Below are 18,196 nucleotides of genomic sequence, written 5' to 3'. Positions count from 1 at the left end.
CCTTTAAGCACCACATTTTTGCTTACTTTCATTTTCTTCAATTATTGCTTTCAATATTTCAAGCCCACAATTGTTAAATATTTTCAACAAACATTTGTGGAAGTGGGACCCCACAGTAACATTGTTAGGGTATTTGACCACCCTCAAACCTTTAGGAACAATTTCCCTTTTCAAACACTCTCTTAGGTAGGCATTTTCTATACTAAAAACCCTATATTTCATCATGTAATCATACATTTTGTCCATTTTCACTCTGTATGAATTACCACCTTTAACACTAAAGTCATTTTGTTTCTCACCAGAAACATTGTTAAATAAAAAGTCTTTTTTCAACCATTCCTCAGTAGTTTTACTTTTTGTATTACTTGAAACAGTACCTTCATGCGCTACAAAAACAGCGCTCGTTTTGGGTTTGGCCCCAAGTTCATTAAAAGAACCACTTCTTCTCTCCATTTCATTCACTTCCTCACCCAAAATCCTCGGTGTGACTGCAGGATTAAAGTTAGTAATATTGGTGTCTTCCAGGTCGCCGGTCCCATAACGGTTACCAATCAGCTCCCTTTTTCTCTTCCCTTTCGGTTGCTCTCTTTCGTCAACCCCATCTGCTTCCTCCATCACACACTGGGGTTGGGGACCCAAGTTGATAGCAATCTCTCATTTGACAACCACGTGGCCAAAGTGGTTAGAAAAACACTTTATATAGCCCACCTAATCATGAAGGGATTCACATCTAGATCAGGGGAGGTCATCGTGCCTCTTTACTCATCCGTCATCAGGCCCATAATTGAGTACAATGCCCCTTTTTGGATGTACCTTACCAGACACCTGCAGCAACTGGAAAGACCCCAAAAGTACCTCACCAAGAGGATCAAAGGGCTCAAACAGATGCCATATGCTGCCCGGTTAAAGAAACTCCAGCTCTACTCAGTGGCATACCCCCTGTTCAGAGGCGATCTGTGCCTGACGTATAAAGCCATGTCCAACCCGGAATTAATGGACATGCTGCACCTCAGAAAATCCAAATCCCATCGAGCTACGCGCTCGAGAGACATGAACCTCAGCACTGAAATAAATAGGACATGCTGGAGGGACAGATTCATAACCCAGAGGCTCCCTTCACTCTGGAATAAAATCCCAGTCCAGGTTAGGCAGAGTCCCTCATTGACTGTCTTCAAGAGGAATCTTGATGAGTGGATGGGAGATCATAGATTTACCCCGGGTATCACTTCTGTGTCACTGTTAGACAGAGGCACAGTATACTAACCTCGAAAAAGGGCATAGCAAAATAAATTTAAAATGGGTGGCGAAAGCCAAACACATTCTGGCTAGGCTTATAAATGCCCTAGGGCAGATAGCCTAGTATGAACCTATGAACCTATATATATGTATGTGTGTGTGTGTATATGTTTGTATACATATATATATATATATATATATATATATATATATATATATATATATATATATACACATATATATATATGTGTGTGTATATATGCATATATATGTGTGTATATATGCTTATATATATATATATATATATATATATATATATATATACACACACACACACACACACACACACACACACACACACAAATATATATACATATATATATATCTATATATATCTATATATATATAAAATTGTGTGTGTGTGTGTATATATATAATTTTTATTTTTTATTTTTTTTGTGTCTTTCGGCTTTTCCCGGGGGTTGCCACAGCGGTACTCTGGTGCTAATAATTGATAGTTGATTTTTACATGCCGAGTTACCAGCCGTAACGCACAGCCTTCAATGAAGGTACGCTCATTCACGCATGTCTCCACGCAGAAGACGCTCTAGCTGAGAATCGAACCAGACAGCGTCTTACTGTGAGGCGACAATGCTACTGCAGCACCACCACCGTGTGTGTGTATGTATGTGTATATATATATATATATATATATATATATATATATATATATATATATATATATATGTAGATTCACTTCTGAATGTTGAATTTCAGTATCTCAAGACCAGAAAACCAGAAGTGCAGTTGCATAAAACTGCAGATTGTCGAATGTTAGTTTGTCATTTGAGTAGTAGGTGTGGTATGTGCTGTTTTTCTTGGTATGTTGTCACTTTAAGGTTAAGTGGTGTACAGGTAGGAAAGATGGTGGCCGATGTGTTATGCTCAGAGAGTCAGGTAGGTTTGAAATTTTTAGGGTTTTGTGTAGGAATGTGGTTTGGTTTATCTTTTTGGAAAGTTTTAGAAGTTGGTTAGGTTATTTAGGTGAGACTGTGTGTGTAAATTTTAAAAGTGGTGTGTTTTTTCTGTGTGAAGTGTGTATGTTTTTCGTGATATAAGTATAATAGTGTGCAACTGGAGAATAGAGTGGGTTACATTAGGCTTGTCTTTTTTTCCATGTTAGTGCAACCTCAGAGTTGGTGTATGTAAGGGGTGTGGGTGGCACCGCCTCCCTCATGGTGGGGTACAGGGTGGCTTATGCCACTACTTATATGTATGGTAGCAGTATGCTTGTTGTTTTTGTGCATTTATGTTGGGAGAAGTTTGGGTATTCTTTTTGTATTGTTATTTTCAATATTATGGGTGTCGGTTTTCGTGGGGGTTTTTTTGCAGTTTCTGTCTTCTGGTCTCGAGATAGTGAAATTTGACATTTCAGTATCTCAAGATTCAGAAGTGAAACCGTGTATGTATAGGTTTACCATCAAAATGTTGACTATCACATCGTCAAATCCAATTATGCGAGCTCTGACTTCTGAAAAACTGGAATACTCCAAACCACAAAATCTCATCCACTTTTTTTACCCATGTTAGCACTTGTTTTTAGGTCTGTAGCAGTTGGAAATGATGATATTCAGTTTTATTTCAGCATTCTGAAATTTCGTCACTATGGGTTTCTTGGAAATCTGTCGGTAATGTGCACATTCGACTATGTGCAATCAACATTTTAAAGGTAACCATATGTATGTATGTATGCATGTGTGTTAGTGTGCAAATTTACAGGGAAAATCTGGCAGTGGCCTTAATGAAAACAGAGGCACAATGCTCTTTAGGGAATGTTCTTTTATTTTGTATTTATAGCTGTAAAATTGTAAAAGTGAATTTATTTCTGTGGCTGAGTGGGACATATAGTTCTTCATGACTTCATTCTGAATGCTGTATGCTAATGACTATGCCAAGATTGGCATGTCATTATATCCAAACTCTGTACCCTTAATGTTAACCAGTACATATTGCAAACATGTTTGTCAACAATAATTTTTCTGTACATGATGAGAAAGCATAAATACTGCAACATTATTACAGCCATTAAGGAACTAAAATAGCTTGAGTTGACTAATCACCTTGCTTTCACTGAACTATGAGCTACCCTCAAACTAATCTACCAAGTGGACAAATGCCCAGCCCTTTGTAACATGCTTCCCAATTATACCCCTTCCAGAAACCTGTGATCCGGCAAGTAATCACTTCTAAAGTCAGCTAAATCTACAACCTAGGCTGGTGACTCCTTAAATTCTAGATATGTCTCAGTGTTATGGAACTCTGTCTCCCTCCATATAAAACAAATTCTTATTCTCCTAAAATTCAAACATTTGATTGAAGATCACTTAAACCAAATATGCCTTTGTTCATACCATGCACCATACTGTTAGCTGTATTTCACCCTATCCTTGCTGGCACTTCTTATTTCCACCTTTTTCTCTATTTCCCTTTACTGCATTAATTGAACACATCTTCCAGTAATGAAGCATATATTGGTATGCATTTTACAGATTTTATTATATTGATGTATCCGGTACAAAAATGGCCTACTACAATACAAGTACAAGGAAAATCAGAAGATTTAGTAAAAACTTAAAAAGTTTGACCTACAGCAGGTTCAGAAAGATGCAGATGTTGCCCATGACATAAAACTCCATCTAGCCTTTGTGATCTTGCGTAAATAAAAGAAATTAGTATTAGCCAGGTATAGCATTTGATCACTGTTAACGTGAGTACAGCAGATACCTGAGGGCATAAGCTGAATGCAGTACAGTGCACTTAGAAATGCATGGCTAGGAAGTGATGTAATGCTGCAGAAAAACAACAGAGATTTTGATTATGATGACACCAAAAACACTGTAAAGAATTTCATACTTGAGTTGACAAGCATAAGACATCTCCGTTTTTAGATGTCATTGTTCATCCCACGATTTAACGCCACTCAGATAAAATTTCTCCGTCATTAACCTGTAAGCAGTTCTCCTGCACAAACATTCTCAGATGATAAAAGCAGGGGAGCAGTCAGCAAGACACAGCATTGTCTTCTACGACTGAATTTAGTACTCCAGAATTCCAGACAAGAGCTGGCTCAGGTGGATCCATGGTAAAACTACAATTTATTGAACTTTAAAGAAACTCAAAAAAAAAGATTAGCGCTTTTGTTCACTTCTTATGAACTTATTCAGATTCCAAACTTCTATATACCACTAACAGCCTTCACACAATTGAGAATGGGTGCTCTGTACCTTAGACAGACCAACCCCTCACCCCACCCTCATGTCAAAACAGTGACTCACTTACCTACTTGTTTTTACACAGTAGTAAGATTTATGAGATCATGCTTCATGGCACTTGATTCCTTTTAACTTCTTTGCTTGAGAAATCTGGGTAAAAACAATGGGGGAAGGCTCAAATCAGAGCCATTTTTTATATATTTATCTGTTCTACTTTAACTGAATAAAACATCAAATTTTGCATCAGCATGCATTTTCTGAAAAATAAGTATGAAATCTAATTATTGACATTACTGACTGACCATAATCATCAGTGTTTTACCAGAAAATGAAAAATGTTATGAGGGACAGGTTAAAAAATGTAAGAGGAAAATCAGGGACATCTGCAAAATTGGGTGGGGGGGGGGGGTTAATAGATATGTACGTGAGTGTTGAGAGAAAATCTCTCGTATGACTGAGTTTATCTTTCATTCTTCCATGTTTAGCTATTACATCTGCATCTAGTGGCCAGCATTTTCATGAAGGGGATAAAACTGAATTGCAATGCTGATCCAATGCCAAAAACACTGGAACGTGCAGGGTATGTTGTGTTGAATAGGATGTTTGTAAAACTTATGTTGCTGCAGTAAATCTTATCATAACACCTCTCTGCTCTACTGTTTTATAGTGTATAAGCAGTTTCACAGGAATAAACATATTTCAGATCTTAAAGTGTATAATTTTGTCGTCCTGTCCATAAATGGTACGTTTACTATATGTACATATGGGACCATTAAGCTGGACTGTAGGGAGAGAAGGCCCATATTATGGATATTTTAATTGTACAAACGTGAGTGGTAAAATTAATTATTCAGCAATTCTTTGAAAGTAGTCTTCAGTTCAGACAAGACCTTAAAGGCTATAAAGAATTTTGTGAGTCACATTTGTAATATAACAAAAATACTAAAAGTTTGCATTTAGAAAGTATTTGGAATTAGTGATATTTTGTTGAAGCTTTTCAAACCCTAAGAGCAGATTTTACATGCTTCTCTTGCCTCACTCTGGCTGTCTCTTTCACATATTTTCTAAAGGTCATGATAAATATTTTGAGTGTACTAGTTCTCCATGTTTGTTCCTTCCTTTCTCCTTGTTTTCTTTCTTCTTAAAATAATGTTCTAACATGTTGACCTACTTTGTATAAGCTTTGAATTCATTACATCATCATTCATGTCTGTGTTTCTCACCGTCTTAGCTGCAGGGTCCATGGTTTTATTTTCACTACTGATTACAGTTTGCATAGAGTTTGCATGTTCTCCTATGTCTGTGTGGATTTTCTCTCAAATAACAAAAGTGTTATTTACTTGATTCTGTCTGTAACTGCCCATCCACAATGGTCTCTTTTCAAGATTGCTCATTACAAATAAATAGGACAACTACTCAACTGTATACTCCCCATAAGAGCACTAGATGAGTCAATTTCGTTGAAGTGTCCTCTCCATGTTTATTTTACAAGTATGTTTGTTCTAAGTAAAAAGCCACAGTTGTGCGAGCTGTGTTCCACTGATACTAGAGATTTCACTTTTCCCTGATATTTTATTATCATGGAATTATTGTATGAATGCATCTGTATGCATGTGGATGCACTGCATTTGGTCTAAATGCAGGTTTGTTGACATCTGTTTAATCAACCACATTTTCATTGATAAATGCAGATGATTCATAGGTAAGTAATAGGCTATCTGCCTGAGGGCATCTATAAGCCTAGCCAGAATGTGTTGGCTTTCACCGCCCCCTTAGATTAGTTCCCTGTGCCTCGATCCAGCAGAGCCATTAGTTCCTGTGCCTCTGTCCAGCAAGAGCCACTGCAGTGATCCCCGGGGTAAATTTTCTGTTTCCCATCCACTTGTCAAGGTTTCTCTTGAAGAGTGTTAGTGAGGGGCTCTGCCTAATGTAGATTGGAATTCTATTCCAAAGCATGGGGAGTCTCTGGGACAGGAATCTATCCCTCCAGCATGTCCTATTTATTGCTGTGGTGAGGTTTAGATCCCTAGAGCGTGTGGCTCTTGGGGATTTGTTTTTTTTTAGGTGGAGCATGTCCATCAATTCTGGGTTGGACATGGCCTTGTATGTCAGGCAGAGATCACCTCTGAGTAAGCGGTATGCAACCCAGTACAGCTGGAGTTTCTTCAGTCGGGCTGCATAGGGCATATATTTGAGGCCAGTAATCCTCTTAGTGAGATACTTCTGTGGTCTTTCCAGCTGTTGCTGGTGTCACGTAAGGTACATCCCAAGTGGGGCGTTGTACTCTATGATGGGTCTGATGACTGATGAGTACAGAGGCACAATAATCTCTTTTGTTCTAGATGCGAACCCTTTTGTGATTAGGTGGGCCACATAGAAGGATTTTCTAACCACTTTGGCAATAGTAATCTCTCCTTTGATAATCATATCTACTTGGGTCCCCAGATCCCTTATTACATTTTCTGTATTTAGGGGACTACCACGTGTGTGATAGTTCGCGGGTACTTTGTTTTTTCCAAAGGGGATGCTTATGCACTTTTTCAAATTTAGCTTGAGGCCATGATTTTGACACCAGGTATCCATCTCAGTGAGACCCTTCTGGAGGATGTCTGTATCAGCTGAAGAGTCAGTTATGGCCCCCAGTTTGCAGTTGTCTGTGAACTTGGTCAGCCATAGTCCTCCTGTGCTTGCCTGTACCTCTGAGAAGTATATACCGAACATGAGGGGTCCCAGGACTGAGCCCTGGGGGATGCCACTTGTAACTGGTTTAGAGTCGGACCTAGAACCTGCAACTCCCACCATGTGGGTTCTATCCAAGAGCCAATTGGCAACCCATCTCATGACGTAGGGGTTTATGTTCAGGCTGGTTAGCTTTTCTATAGTAACAGAATGGGGAATGGTATTGAAAGCCTTTGTGAGGTCTAAGTAGGCTATGTGGATCTCCTTTCCCTCATCTGTAGCCTTGGTAACTATCTCAAAGAAGTCTGCCAGGTTTAGGAGGCATGATCTGCCCTTAACAAAGCCAAACTGGAATGTTTGAATGTTCCCAATGTCCCTGTTAATGAATTCCATGATGTTGCGCTCCATAGCCTTGCAGACCAGGCTAGTCAGGCTTATAGGGCGATAGTTCCTGGGGGTCCGTTGTGGCTCCACCTTTGTGGAGCAGGATAACTGTTGCTGTGTGCCACTCTATGGGTACATAGCCTGTAGGAAGGCTGAGTTTGAACAGTGTGTTTAGATGAGGGGTTAGTTCATTTTTGAGCTCGTATAAGACACAGCCTGGGACACCATCTGGTCCCATTGAAGCTGTATTTTTGGCTTTGGATAGGGCTGTTTTAACCTGTGTGTCAGTGGTTGCCCAGGGCACTACATTCTTCTGGTATGGTTATGGGCTCTTTAGGGTGTGTGTTGGCAATATCAGTCAGTTCAGTGTATTTTGTGCCATTCTGCACTAACTCAGAGCAGATCTGAGAGTTTCCACTTAAGTTCTTGACATAGCTAAAGAACGCTTTGTGGTTATCTTTGGAGTCCTTGGCAATTTTTCTTTCGAAGCTAGCCTTGGATGATTGTTATGAGGGATTGTAGTTTCTTGCTGATACTGATCAGGGATGTCTTTCCTTCTTGGAATTTTACTCTTTTCTGCACTAGTTTCCTCCTCCTATTGCATAGCTTGTTTATGGCAGGGGTCCACCAGACTGGTTTCCTTTTCTTGGAGGAGTGAGTCTTGGTTTTGCTTGGGATAGCATGATCCATGCATTCCTGCAGGTGCTCAGAGTGCTTTTGTAAGGGATTCAGCAGCTTGGTCAGTGGTGCCCTTTAGCATGGGGGCTGTGAATCTTTCCACCTCGGTCTTAACACAAAGTTTGCTTTTGAAAAGTTTTTTATTCTGGTTTCCTTGATTGGGGGTGGGGTGGAATGTGGATATCCAGAGTGATTAGTCTATGGTCTGATCTAACCAGTGAGGGTTTGACCTCCATTGTAGCACACCAGTCGCCCATGTTGGTGATGACCAGGTCCAATATGTTGTCACCTCTGGTGGGGGTGTTGACCAGTTGATCCAGGTCATTCGAGTTTCTAAATTCTAGGAAGCATTGGGCAAGGGAGTTAGTACTTAAGTAGTTATCCCAGTCACCCAATATTAGGGCATTTGGTAGGACCTTCATATGTTCCAGTGTCTCCAGAAATGAGCAATGAGAGTTATGGGTCATGTTGGGTGATCTGTAGCAAGAAAAAACAAAACAAAATTCACAGCAGCTTCCAAATAAAACTTGTAATCCACAAAATGAAGCAGCTTTTCAGGCAAAACAATAAAGCCCTGAGCAGGGCAAGCTTAGAAAATTGTGAAAATAACCCACAGATGGCTCAGCACACTTCAGTTCACTTTATTCCACAGACACACACAGCATGATCTCTTAGGCATTGTGCTGTGCCACTAACCTGGAGGTGTGGGTATCCTTGGTGAATATGGATACACCCCCACCTTTTGTGTTTCGGTCCGGGGTTCTGTGACCGAAAAGTATGGTATGAGTTATAGCCTGGTAGTGCTGGGGTGCTATCTGAAGCCTTAAACCAGGTTTCTGTTACTGCACAGATATCGATGTTCTCCATACTCAGGAGTGCCTCGAGTGCATGCATTTTGAGGTTTAGACTTCTGGCATTGAGTAGCATTACCCTCAGTTTTTGGTTACTTGTGCTATTTACAGTGGTGGGTTTGTCTTTTGAACCTTTCCTGAAAAAGGCACTATGAGGGCAGCAAAAGCTTTGGCCGGTATTCAAAAGCCTAAGGGTGACAGGTGCAAGACATCTCCTGCGAAGCAACGTGGCTTATCGAGCATGTCATCCCAGGTGAACGGATACTGGATCCCCTTTAAATTACACCAGAAACTTAGCCAATTGTTGACATTGATCATTTTTTCTTTATACTGTGGCATCATTCTTGGTGAGGGCAGGATGCTACTCCGGGTCAGGGTCATATCAGCCTGGGCTATGTGATCAGAGAGCTCTTCCATGTCTCTCTTCATGTAGTCCAGGGAGGTACGTCTCGGGTCATTCACACCAACATGGACAAATGACAGTGTCATATTTGTACTTGTTCTGGAGTGACCTGAGTGCTTGTGTTATGTGGCGGATCCTGGCACCTAACAGGCAGCTAACTGTAACCTTCTCCTTGTCCAGCCTAGTTAGTGGGACATCAGTGTGTCTGACTATAGAATCGCCTATTACTAGTGTGTTGGGTATGTTATTTTGCCTTAAGGGCTGTGATTGCGTCGCACACTGATTATGTGAAGTATGTGTTTCATGGTTCATGATAGGGTGTGGAGGTTGCTTGGGTGTCTGCTTTGGAGGTCTCTGTTGCTTTTGAAGATTTTTATTTAGAGCCTCAGAGTATACTTTAAACCAATTTAAAACTAAACTAAAAGGCTACCTGGGGTCTGATATTACCTGCCATTGCTTTAACCCTGGCTAGCTATCTCTCTGAATATACTACTCCTAGATCCTGGTTATCTGAGTAATCCTTATTATAATAATTTGCTGTCATCATGTATAATTATTAAGTAAACTAACTAAATTTAAGCTATTAATTTACATATCATGTAATGACTAACCTCACCTTGCTTTAAATGTTTATGTTTTTTGTTACTTCTGTAAATGTCTCATATTGTCTTGCTTGGAGCTTTTCTCCCCGGGCCTCCGCTGTAAATGGACATGTATCCAGTCGGACTATCCCGGTTAACAAATGTAAAATAAATAAATAAATAAAATAAATATTTTAGTCTATTTGTGTGTTATTTGCCGGTGTTGGTTTAGTAGGTCTATGTGAGACTGGTGGTGTGTTGCAAGTATTTTCCTTCTTCTCTTGACTGTCAGTTCCAGTCTTGGGTTGAGAGAGCTTTGCCTCCAGTTTCGCTGTATAATTGCATCTCTCGCATATATTAATGTTTGGTGGTAGGAGGAGAGGGTTATTTGTGTACATGAGGCAGTTGTAACATTGCCTCAAAATGCCCAGATTCACCAGTTGGACTGGGGAGTACTCCTGAAACTGCCTTTTGGACATGCCTGAATAGGTAAAGTGAGCTGTTTTACTGATTAGCTGGTAGGGATGAATAGAGAGGCTTGTCCTGGACAGAATAGGGGGTCTAGTGCTAGGGTTAATTAGTGCTTGCTATGAGTTTTGAGCAAGTGCTGGGCTGTAAAATGAATGGTTTTAGTGCTTAAGTTGAATGTTTGTCTAGTTTCAAGGGAAACATTGAAGAGCAGACTTTGTGGAGCTGGAAATAGTTTAACCCTTGCTAACTAGCATTGCCCTGTGCACAAAACCACACAAATGCATTTTTTATATCAGGGAAATGAAAGAGAAAGAAATTAGCCCAAAATGGCCAATAAACTACTAACTTCTGGGCTACAGCAAACCAAGGCACACACATTTCAGAAAGAAACAGATCAAATAAGCAGGCACAGTAAGACTTTAACCAGAAATTCCCAGCTCAGAAGGACAGAATCTAGCCTCTCCTCCCACAAGAGTTTAGACTATAAACTTTCTTAATGTAAAATAACTGGCCTGAAGTCCAAGTGCTTAAACCAGAGCTAATGCACTTTTAGAATAACAGACACTGAGCCTTCAATCAGCAAATCCCAACTTAGAAGGATGTAAGCTACCTGTCCTGCCACAACAATGCAGTCCACAAACCTTCTTAATGTAAAACAACTGGTTTGAAGCCCAAGTGCTTAAACCACAAGGCTTAGAAGAACAGTTACAATTTAATCAGGCTACTACCAATCATTAATAACTGCAGCAGAACAATACAATTTAAGAAGAAGCACAAGCAAAATAAGGTAATAAATTGGGAAGAAACACAATTACAGTAAAAGCAGATGAATAAAGTGATTTATATATATACACACATATATATATATATATATATATATATATATATATAAACAATAGAAAATGAGCAAACTGATTTAAACAAATTACCCAATTAACCAGTAAAACAACTAAAAACTGAGCCCTGTGCCAACAGTCTTCAATCTGACAAGCTCTAACCTCACACTCCTGCAGCTAGGGTGCCAGGGGAACCTTCTCCAAAAAAGATGGCCTGGATTAGTGCTCAAGTTGTACAAACAAGGCTAGATTCAGCAGGCCTGAATCTAGTCTATGCTACAGCAGACAAGGAGCACCAATATCAGAAAAACAGTTCAAATGAGCAGGCACGGTAAGCCTTTAACCAGAAATTCCCAGCTCAGAAGGGTAGAATCTAGCTTCTCCTCCCACAAGAGTGCAGCCAACAAACCTTCTTAATGTAAAATAACTGGCCTGGAGCCCAAGTGCTTAAACCAGAACTAATACACTTTTAGAATAACAGACACTGAGCCTTCAATCAGCAATTCCCAACTTAGAAGAATGTAAGCTACCTGTCCTGCCACAACAGTGCAGATCACAAACCTTCTTAATGTAAAACAACTGGTCTGTAGCCCAAGTGCAATAAGCAAAAGGATTAGAATAACAGTTACAATTTAATCAGGCTACTACCAAGCAGTAATAAATGCAGCAGAATAAAAACAGCCGAGTACTTTTAAGAAGAGGCAAAAGCAAAATAAGGTAATAAAGTAGGAAGAAACACAAATACAGTAAAAGTAGATAAAGTGCAAATTGTTTTTTTCTTTATATATATATATAAATATAAAAAACAATAGAAAACAAGCAAACTGACTACCGAATTAACCAGTAAAAAAAACTCAGAACTGAGCCCTGTTCCAGCAGTCTTCAATCAGACAAGCTCAGGGCCTAAGTGGGTATGCCTACTCAAATGTTCTCTCTGTATTAGGCAGGATGAGCTAATGAAACTAGACTAGAATAGAGCTGGGATAGGGCTGAACAGATGAAAATGGTAGAAGTGTCTGAAATCAAAATATGATCTCACTGTACTCGGTTGAGTGAGCAAATGAGATGGGCCCAGGAGGAGTGTTCAAACACAAATTTACAGGAGGGGGACGATCAATACCAAAACAAAAACAGGTAGGGTGGGTAGGGAAAACTAACTGCAGACAGGAGAGCTCAGAATTTTCAGTAAACATAAATAAGCAGATAAATGCAGTACTATTTTTAACACAATATTCAATGAGGCAATAAAGAGAAAAAATAAAATTCAGTACTATCTTATAACACTGCAAGTTTGTACTTATCTCACCTTGTAGGATATGCAAAAGCTAACCAAACAGCTTCAGTTTGCAACTATTCAGCAGAAATCAATTCAGAGGTAAGGGACTAAGACTTTAAGTCACAGAGAATCCCTTTAGGCTAAGACTTAAAAAGGGAGAAGAATAAACTAACTGCAGAATGGAAAGCTCAGAATTTTCAGTAAACAAATAAATAAGCAGATAAATGCAGTACCATTTTTAACACAATATGAAAATGGTCAACAGGTGCTTGAGACGGTCCTGGATAGGGAAATATTCCCTTTTTCCAGAGATTATACCATCTAGGTATATGTAATTATCTGGGGGTGTGGGAAGTGTAGAGGGTCTTGTCTTCTGTAAAAAACAGTGTTTGTTTTTATTTTTTGTTTAGAAATTGCATATGCCGAGGTTCTTTCTTGCTCATCCGTAGTAATATATCGATATGTCGACATCTGGTTTGTCGACTTTTTGTGGTCAACATTTTGGAGGTTGACGTAAGGGCTGCTCATCTAAAGAGAGTAGACTCGTGTATATATAATACACACGTGTGTGTGTGTGTGTGTGTGTGTGTGTGTGTGTGTGTGTGTGTGTGTGTATAGATATATATATATATATATATATATATATCTATATCTATATATGGATTTACTTCATAATGTTGACTTCCAACAACATTGAACGTTATAAAATAAAGATGAAATCATCGTAACCTCATATAACAGAAACTGCATATTAGCGAATCTTGAAAACTTAGAAAACGTTTGCACACGTCAGACAGCATTCTTATGAATGCAGATCATGCTGCTTTCATAAGAAAAGATTCTACAGCAAAACTAATAAAAGAAATGTACCATTATCAATAATTTTGCAGGAGGGGGCAAGACCCCCTGCATGCCCCATGTGTGGGGCTGCACCCACCACACCCCCTGCTAATTAAAAATACCAACTCCAAGATTTTCTTGTCTACTTTACTTGTAGAATCTTTTCTGATGAATGCAATGCAATCTGCATTCATAAGGATGCTCTCTGACTTGTGCAAATGTTTTTTCGAGTTTTCAAGATTCGCTAGTATGCATTTTGCTTATATGAGGTTACAATGGTTCTCAATTTTATAATGTTCTACGTTTTGGGAAGTCGACTTTATGAAGTAGATCTCTATATATATATATATATATATATATATATATATATATATATATATATATATATATATATATACACATACGCACACACACACACACACACACACACACACATATATATTATATACTGTAGATCTAGATATATAGATATAGATAGATGTATGTACACACATATATAAGGGGATTGTTTTCATTGACTTTACATGTATTTTTCACCGACTGTATCTTGCAACAAGATTAAGTCATTCAGTATCAGTGTTTGGAGTTCTGTTGTGATGTATCATAGTGGATATAACCAGAAATGAAAGCTGTAAACTATGGGAAAAGTACACATTCCTGCTCTAGGGGATCACTGTGCCCATACATTCTGTTATTTTTAGGAATAAGGGCTTGGGGCGCTAGAGATAATATCTGTCATATGCGCACACAAACACACACACACACATACACATGCAGGCACACACACACACACACACACACACACACACACACACACACACACACACACACACACACACACACACACACACACACACACACTTTAACATTTAAAGGCTTTTCGTATTGCCTAACATTGTTTGCTGGAACATCTTTTGGCATTATAATCATATGGCTCATTCCTTTTATGTTTTGCTACTGAATTCCCTCTGACTTTTTCTGTTTTTAAAATTTTAATCCTTCCACATGACTGATAAAATTATTCACTCTCATCTCTTCTTTCCCATGCCAGTACTTTGCCAGATCCACAGTACTGTATAACTGTTCTGCAATGCCAGCTTAAATTCTTTCACTTTTCCATTCATTTATTTTTACTTCTGTCCTTTAGTTATCCTTTCTCTATCTATTGCACACTGCTACTGTCCAGACCTTCATACTTTCAACATTTCCCAACCAATCATTGCTGCTGTATGGCTGTATCTTTTTGGGGTAACCACATTATTCTGGTTATAATGCAGTCTTTATCCATGCAACCTTTATGTAGCTTTCATCAGCTATTAAACATCATCCGTGACGGTCTTTCTTCTTTTCCTTCTACTTGACTACTTTATATGCATATTCCAAATAAAACATGACCTGTTAAGATGCGTCTTTTTACAATCTGCCTCTTTTTTCAACACAGGGCTGCATATCCTGTTTTAGGATATTTTTTTCAATTCATGATTCTCCTAATATTACCCATGTGCCTGTCCACTTCATTTATACATGTATTCTATCACCACACTCTCCTTAGAGGGCACACTGATTTTCTTATTCTAATTTTGTGAATAATTTGCAGATGTCAGCTTTGAACATTTTTCTCTCTCTTTATACCTGATTACATAGTTTCTTGCATTCCAAATTTCAGAATACATTCTGTGTGATTAATTAATGGTGTATGTTATGAGTACTAATCACTTCACAAGTCTTCTGTTGTCTAACAATGAGCTTTACCATAGAGATACAGCATACATTTGGCTGCCAATCCAGCCTCATCTTACCATGCTGAAGGTGAAGTCTCGAAGTGTTTAGCATAGTATGTACAAGCTTTTATGAGTGCGGTATGCAGTAGTGAGTGAGTTACCTTCCTTCCGTTTGTCACTATCTCCTTCGTTATTGTCATGTTCTATCCCAGTGCACTGTGGGTCTTTAGTAAAAAGTCTCTGGTTTCCCTCATCTCCATTTGTATCCATTTTCTTGACTAATAACCTATCCTGTGTCACAAGATTACCTTGACTAAAGTTATCACTGCATAATTTTGATACTGAACCAGATATTATTTCCCCATGGTGGTTGCAATCCTAGCTAGCTGCCATTTAAGTATGACATCAACAACCCAGGAGGACACCTCACTGAAATGATGCCATCTTAGGACAAGAAACTGCTGAAAGAAGTAGAATCCAACAATGAACCCATTGTTACACCTCCAGAAGCCCCACCTTCTGTGGGAAATACACCTGTTGTCACTGTTACCACTACCGTATGCACCTTGTGTCAATTCCATTAATACAGGTCAAAACTTATGGTCTAGTATTCTCTTGGGTTCATAGATAAGTACTTAATTAGCTGCCCTTCTGAGCCATTTTAAGCCTAGCCAATTTTCCTTTTTGTGCTAGAATTAACCTATCCCATTTGGTTAGAGATTGGTCTTACGCATACCATGGTTGGTAATTACCCCAAAGAAACTAACTGGGATCATATCACACATAATTTGAGGGCCTCATTGCTTGCACAATGCATTTTTTTTCATACATTATGCAATGTTTATATGACATGGTTTCCAGTACTGAAATCATTGAAACTAATACTAATTATTCCATTTTTTTATTTATTCATTAACATTTGTTTATTTTATTTTACTTTATTTATTAACATTTGTTTACAAGGAAAGTCCAAATGAATCATGAGACAGCCCTTTCAGTGAAGGCCTGGGGAGATGAGCTCTGCAACATATTCTAATTAATAAATTGTACAGAATTCTACTAGTAATTTACACCATTGATAGAGAAAATTTAAAAAAAAAAACAAAGCAGCTTATGGATAAATGTTGTTGTGCGTATATATATATATATATATATATATATATATATATATATATATATATATATATATATACAGTATTTACAATGATTCCAAAAAGAAGTGTACGAAAGCTTAAGGAGTTCAAAGAAAATACTTAAACTGGATACCTGGTACAGTGAAAAACATACAGATTACCACTGAAGGTATCAATAAGAATTAGGTCATTGACATACAAGCATTCAGGAAAGAGCAGGGGATGATTAATATAACCAGTATTATTAGCAGTAAGGATATTAATAGACTGTAATGAAAGTAAGGAATTTCAAGCCAGGAGGGGAAGAGCAAGTTTGTTTGTTTGTGTCTTTTGGCTTTTCCTGGTTAGGGGTCGCCACAGCGGAACTCCAGTCCGCTAGTGATTGGCAGTAGATTTTTACGTACAGAGTTGCCAGCTCTAGCGCACAACCTTCAATGAAGGTATGCCCATTCACGCATGTCTCCACACAGAAGACGTACTAGCTGAGAATCAAACCAAACAGCATCTTACTGTGAGGCGACAACACTACCGCAGCACCACCACCGCAGTACAGGAGGGGAACAGCAAGTAAAGAGACAAAATCTAGCAAATGAGATTTAAGGTGGGCTTTGAAAAGCTTAGTACTTCATAGATGTCTAATGGATGAGAGTACAGAATTCTTTGCTTTGGAACTGAATTTGGAATATAAGGCATTCCCATAGCTAATGAAACATTTTTGTAAGGAGGGAAGGAATTTATCTTTAGAATGCAATTGTCTAGTGAGATTGTACCATTCTATTATTGGAGTTCTCCCTGAGTATTTGTTCAAGGTGAAAAGGATTCTGTGAGCCACGTTTAGTTGTGTGAATGACAGGAAGATAGGAAATCCAGTTTCTCAGGGCTTTTCAGTTATGGGTTTTATTGGGCAGTCTGACAGCAATTTAGCAGTTTTGTTCTAGAACTGCCTTAAAAGGTTTAGTTAAGTGGTTTGAATGTTTGTGGGGACTAGAGAGGTACATAGTAGGCTTGGTAGGAGGTTGGTTGCTGCTGTCAGATAGTGGGATGTTCTGTAGAGGAAACAGTTTGTGGTGGTTTTCTTTAATTATTTTGTATGTGAATGTCAAAATTGAGTTTGTTGTCAATGATAACTCCTAGGAGTTTGGTTTGGTGGATAGTGTTGAGCAAGCTGTTATATGAGGAATAAAAGTGGAAGTTTTTTGTGAATGTCTGAGGAATACGGGAGTAAAGAGCATTAGTTTAATTTTCCTGTCATTAAGCAAAAAGTAGGATTGGTCAATTAATTCCTCTATGGAAAGGAAACAATGTTGTCTGATGCCTTGGATTTTGGGGACATTGGAGGCACAGCAGATGAGTGCAGAGTCTTCTCCATACTGTACAAGCGTGGCCTTACCAGGTACAATATGTATGTTTATAAAAGGTGTTTAATACTAAGGGACTAAGGACTGAGCCTTGTGGCATGCTAGTTGATATAGGCTTGTAAACTGAAATTGCAAATTTCCATCTGAGTTCTATTGGATAAATAGCTGGTGAACCAATTGATAGGAGATGGAGAGACATAAGTAAGTGAGACTATTTAGCAGAAATGGGGGAGGAATACAGTACTAAATGCATTAGGAAGGGCAAGGAATATAGAGATTAATTTATTTCTGGTTTCTAAACTGATTGACTTTGCCTAGGAAGGACAGGAGTGCTTTGATTGTGTTGTGATTTTAATAAAAGTGCATGTTGTGAGGGTGAAAGCAGGTTATTTAAGATAGGAATGGGTAAGAGTCAAGAGTTAGACAAGTTTATGGATTTGTCACCTTTGTGAAGTATGATCATGTATGATTTTTTTC

The 18,196-nt window shown here is 38.6% G+C and overlaps 1 protein-coding gene across 2 annotated transcripts in view; it reads left to right on the top strand.

Annotated features, from left to right (window-relative positions):
- Positions 1-18,196, top strand: part of LOC122806576 (uncharacterized protein C6orf132-like) — a 565,156-nt gene that overhangs the window by 474,045 nt on the left and 72,915 nt on the right. The gene's annotated exons all lie outside the window — the stretch shown is intronic.

This window comes from Protopterus annectens, chromosome 7.part0 (genome assembly GCF_019279795.1).
Source record: "Protopterus annectens isolate FY-2018-M chromosome 7.part0, PAN1.0, whole genome shotgun sequence".
Taxonomy (NCBI): Eukaryota; Metazoa; Chordata; order Ceratodontiformes; family Protopteridae; genus Protopterus; species Protopterus annectens.
The sequence above is the reverse complement of the archived record's forward strand: the minus strand, read 5'-3'. Positions and strand labels throughout refer to the sequence as shown.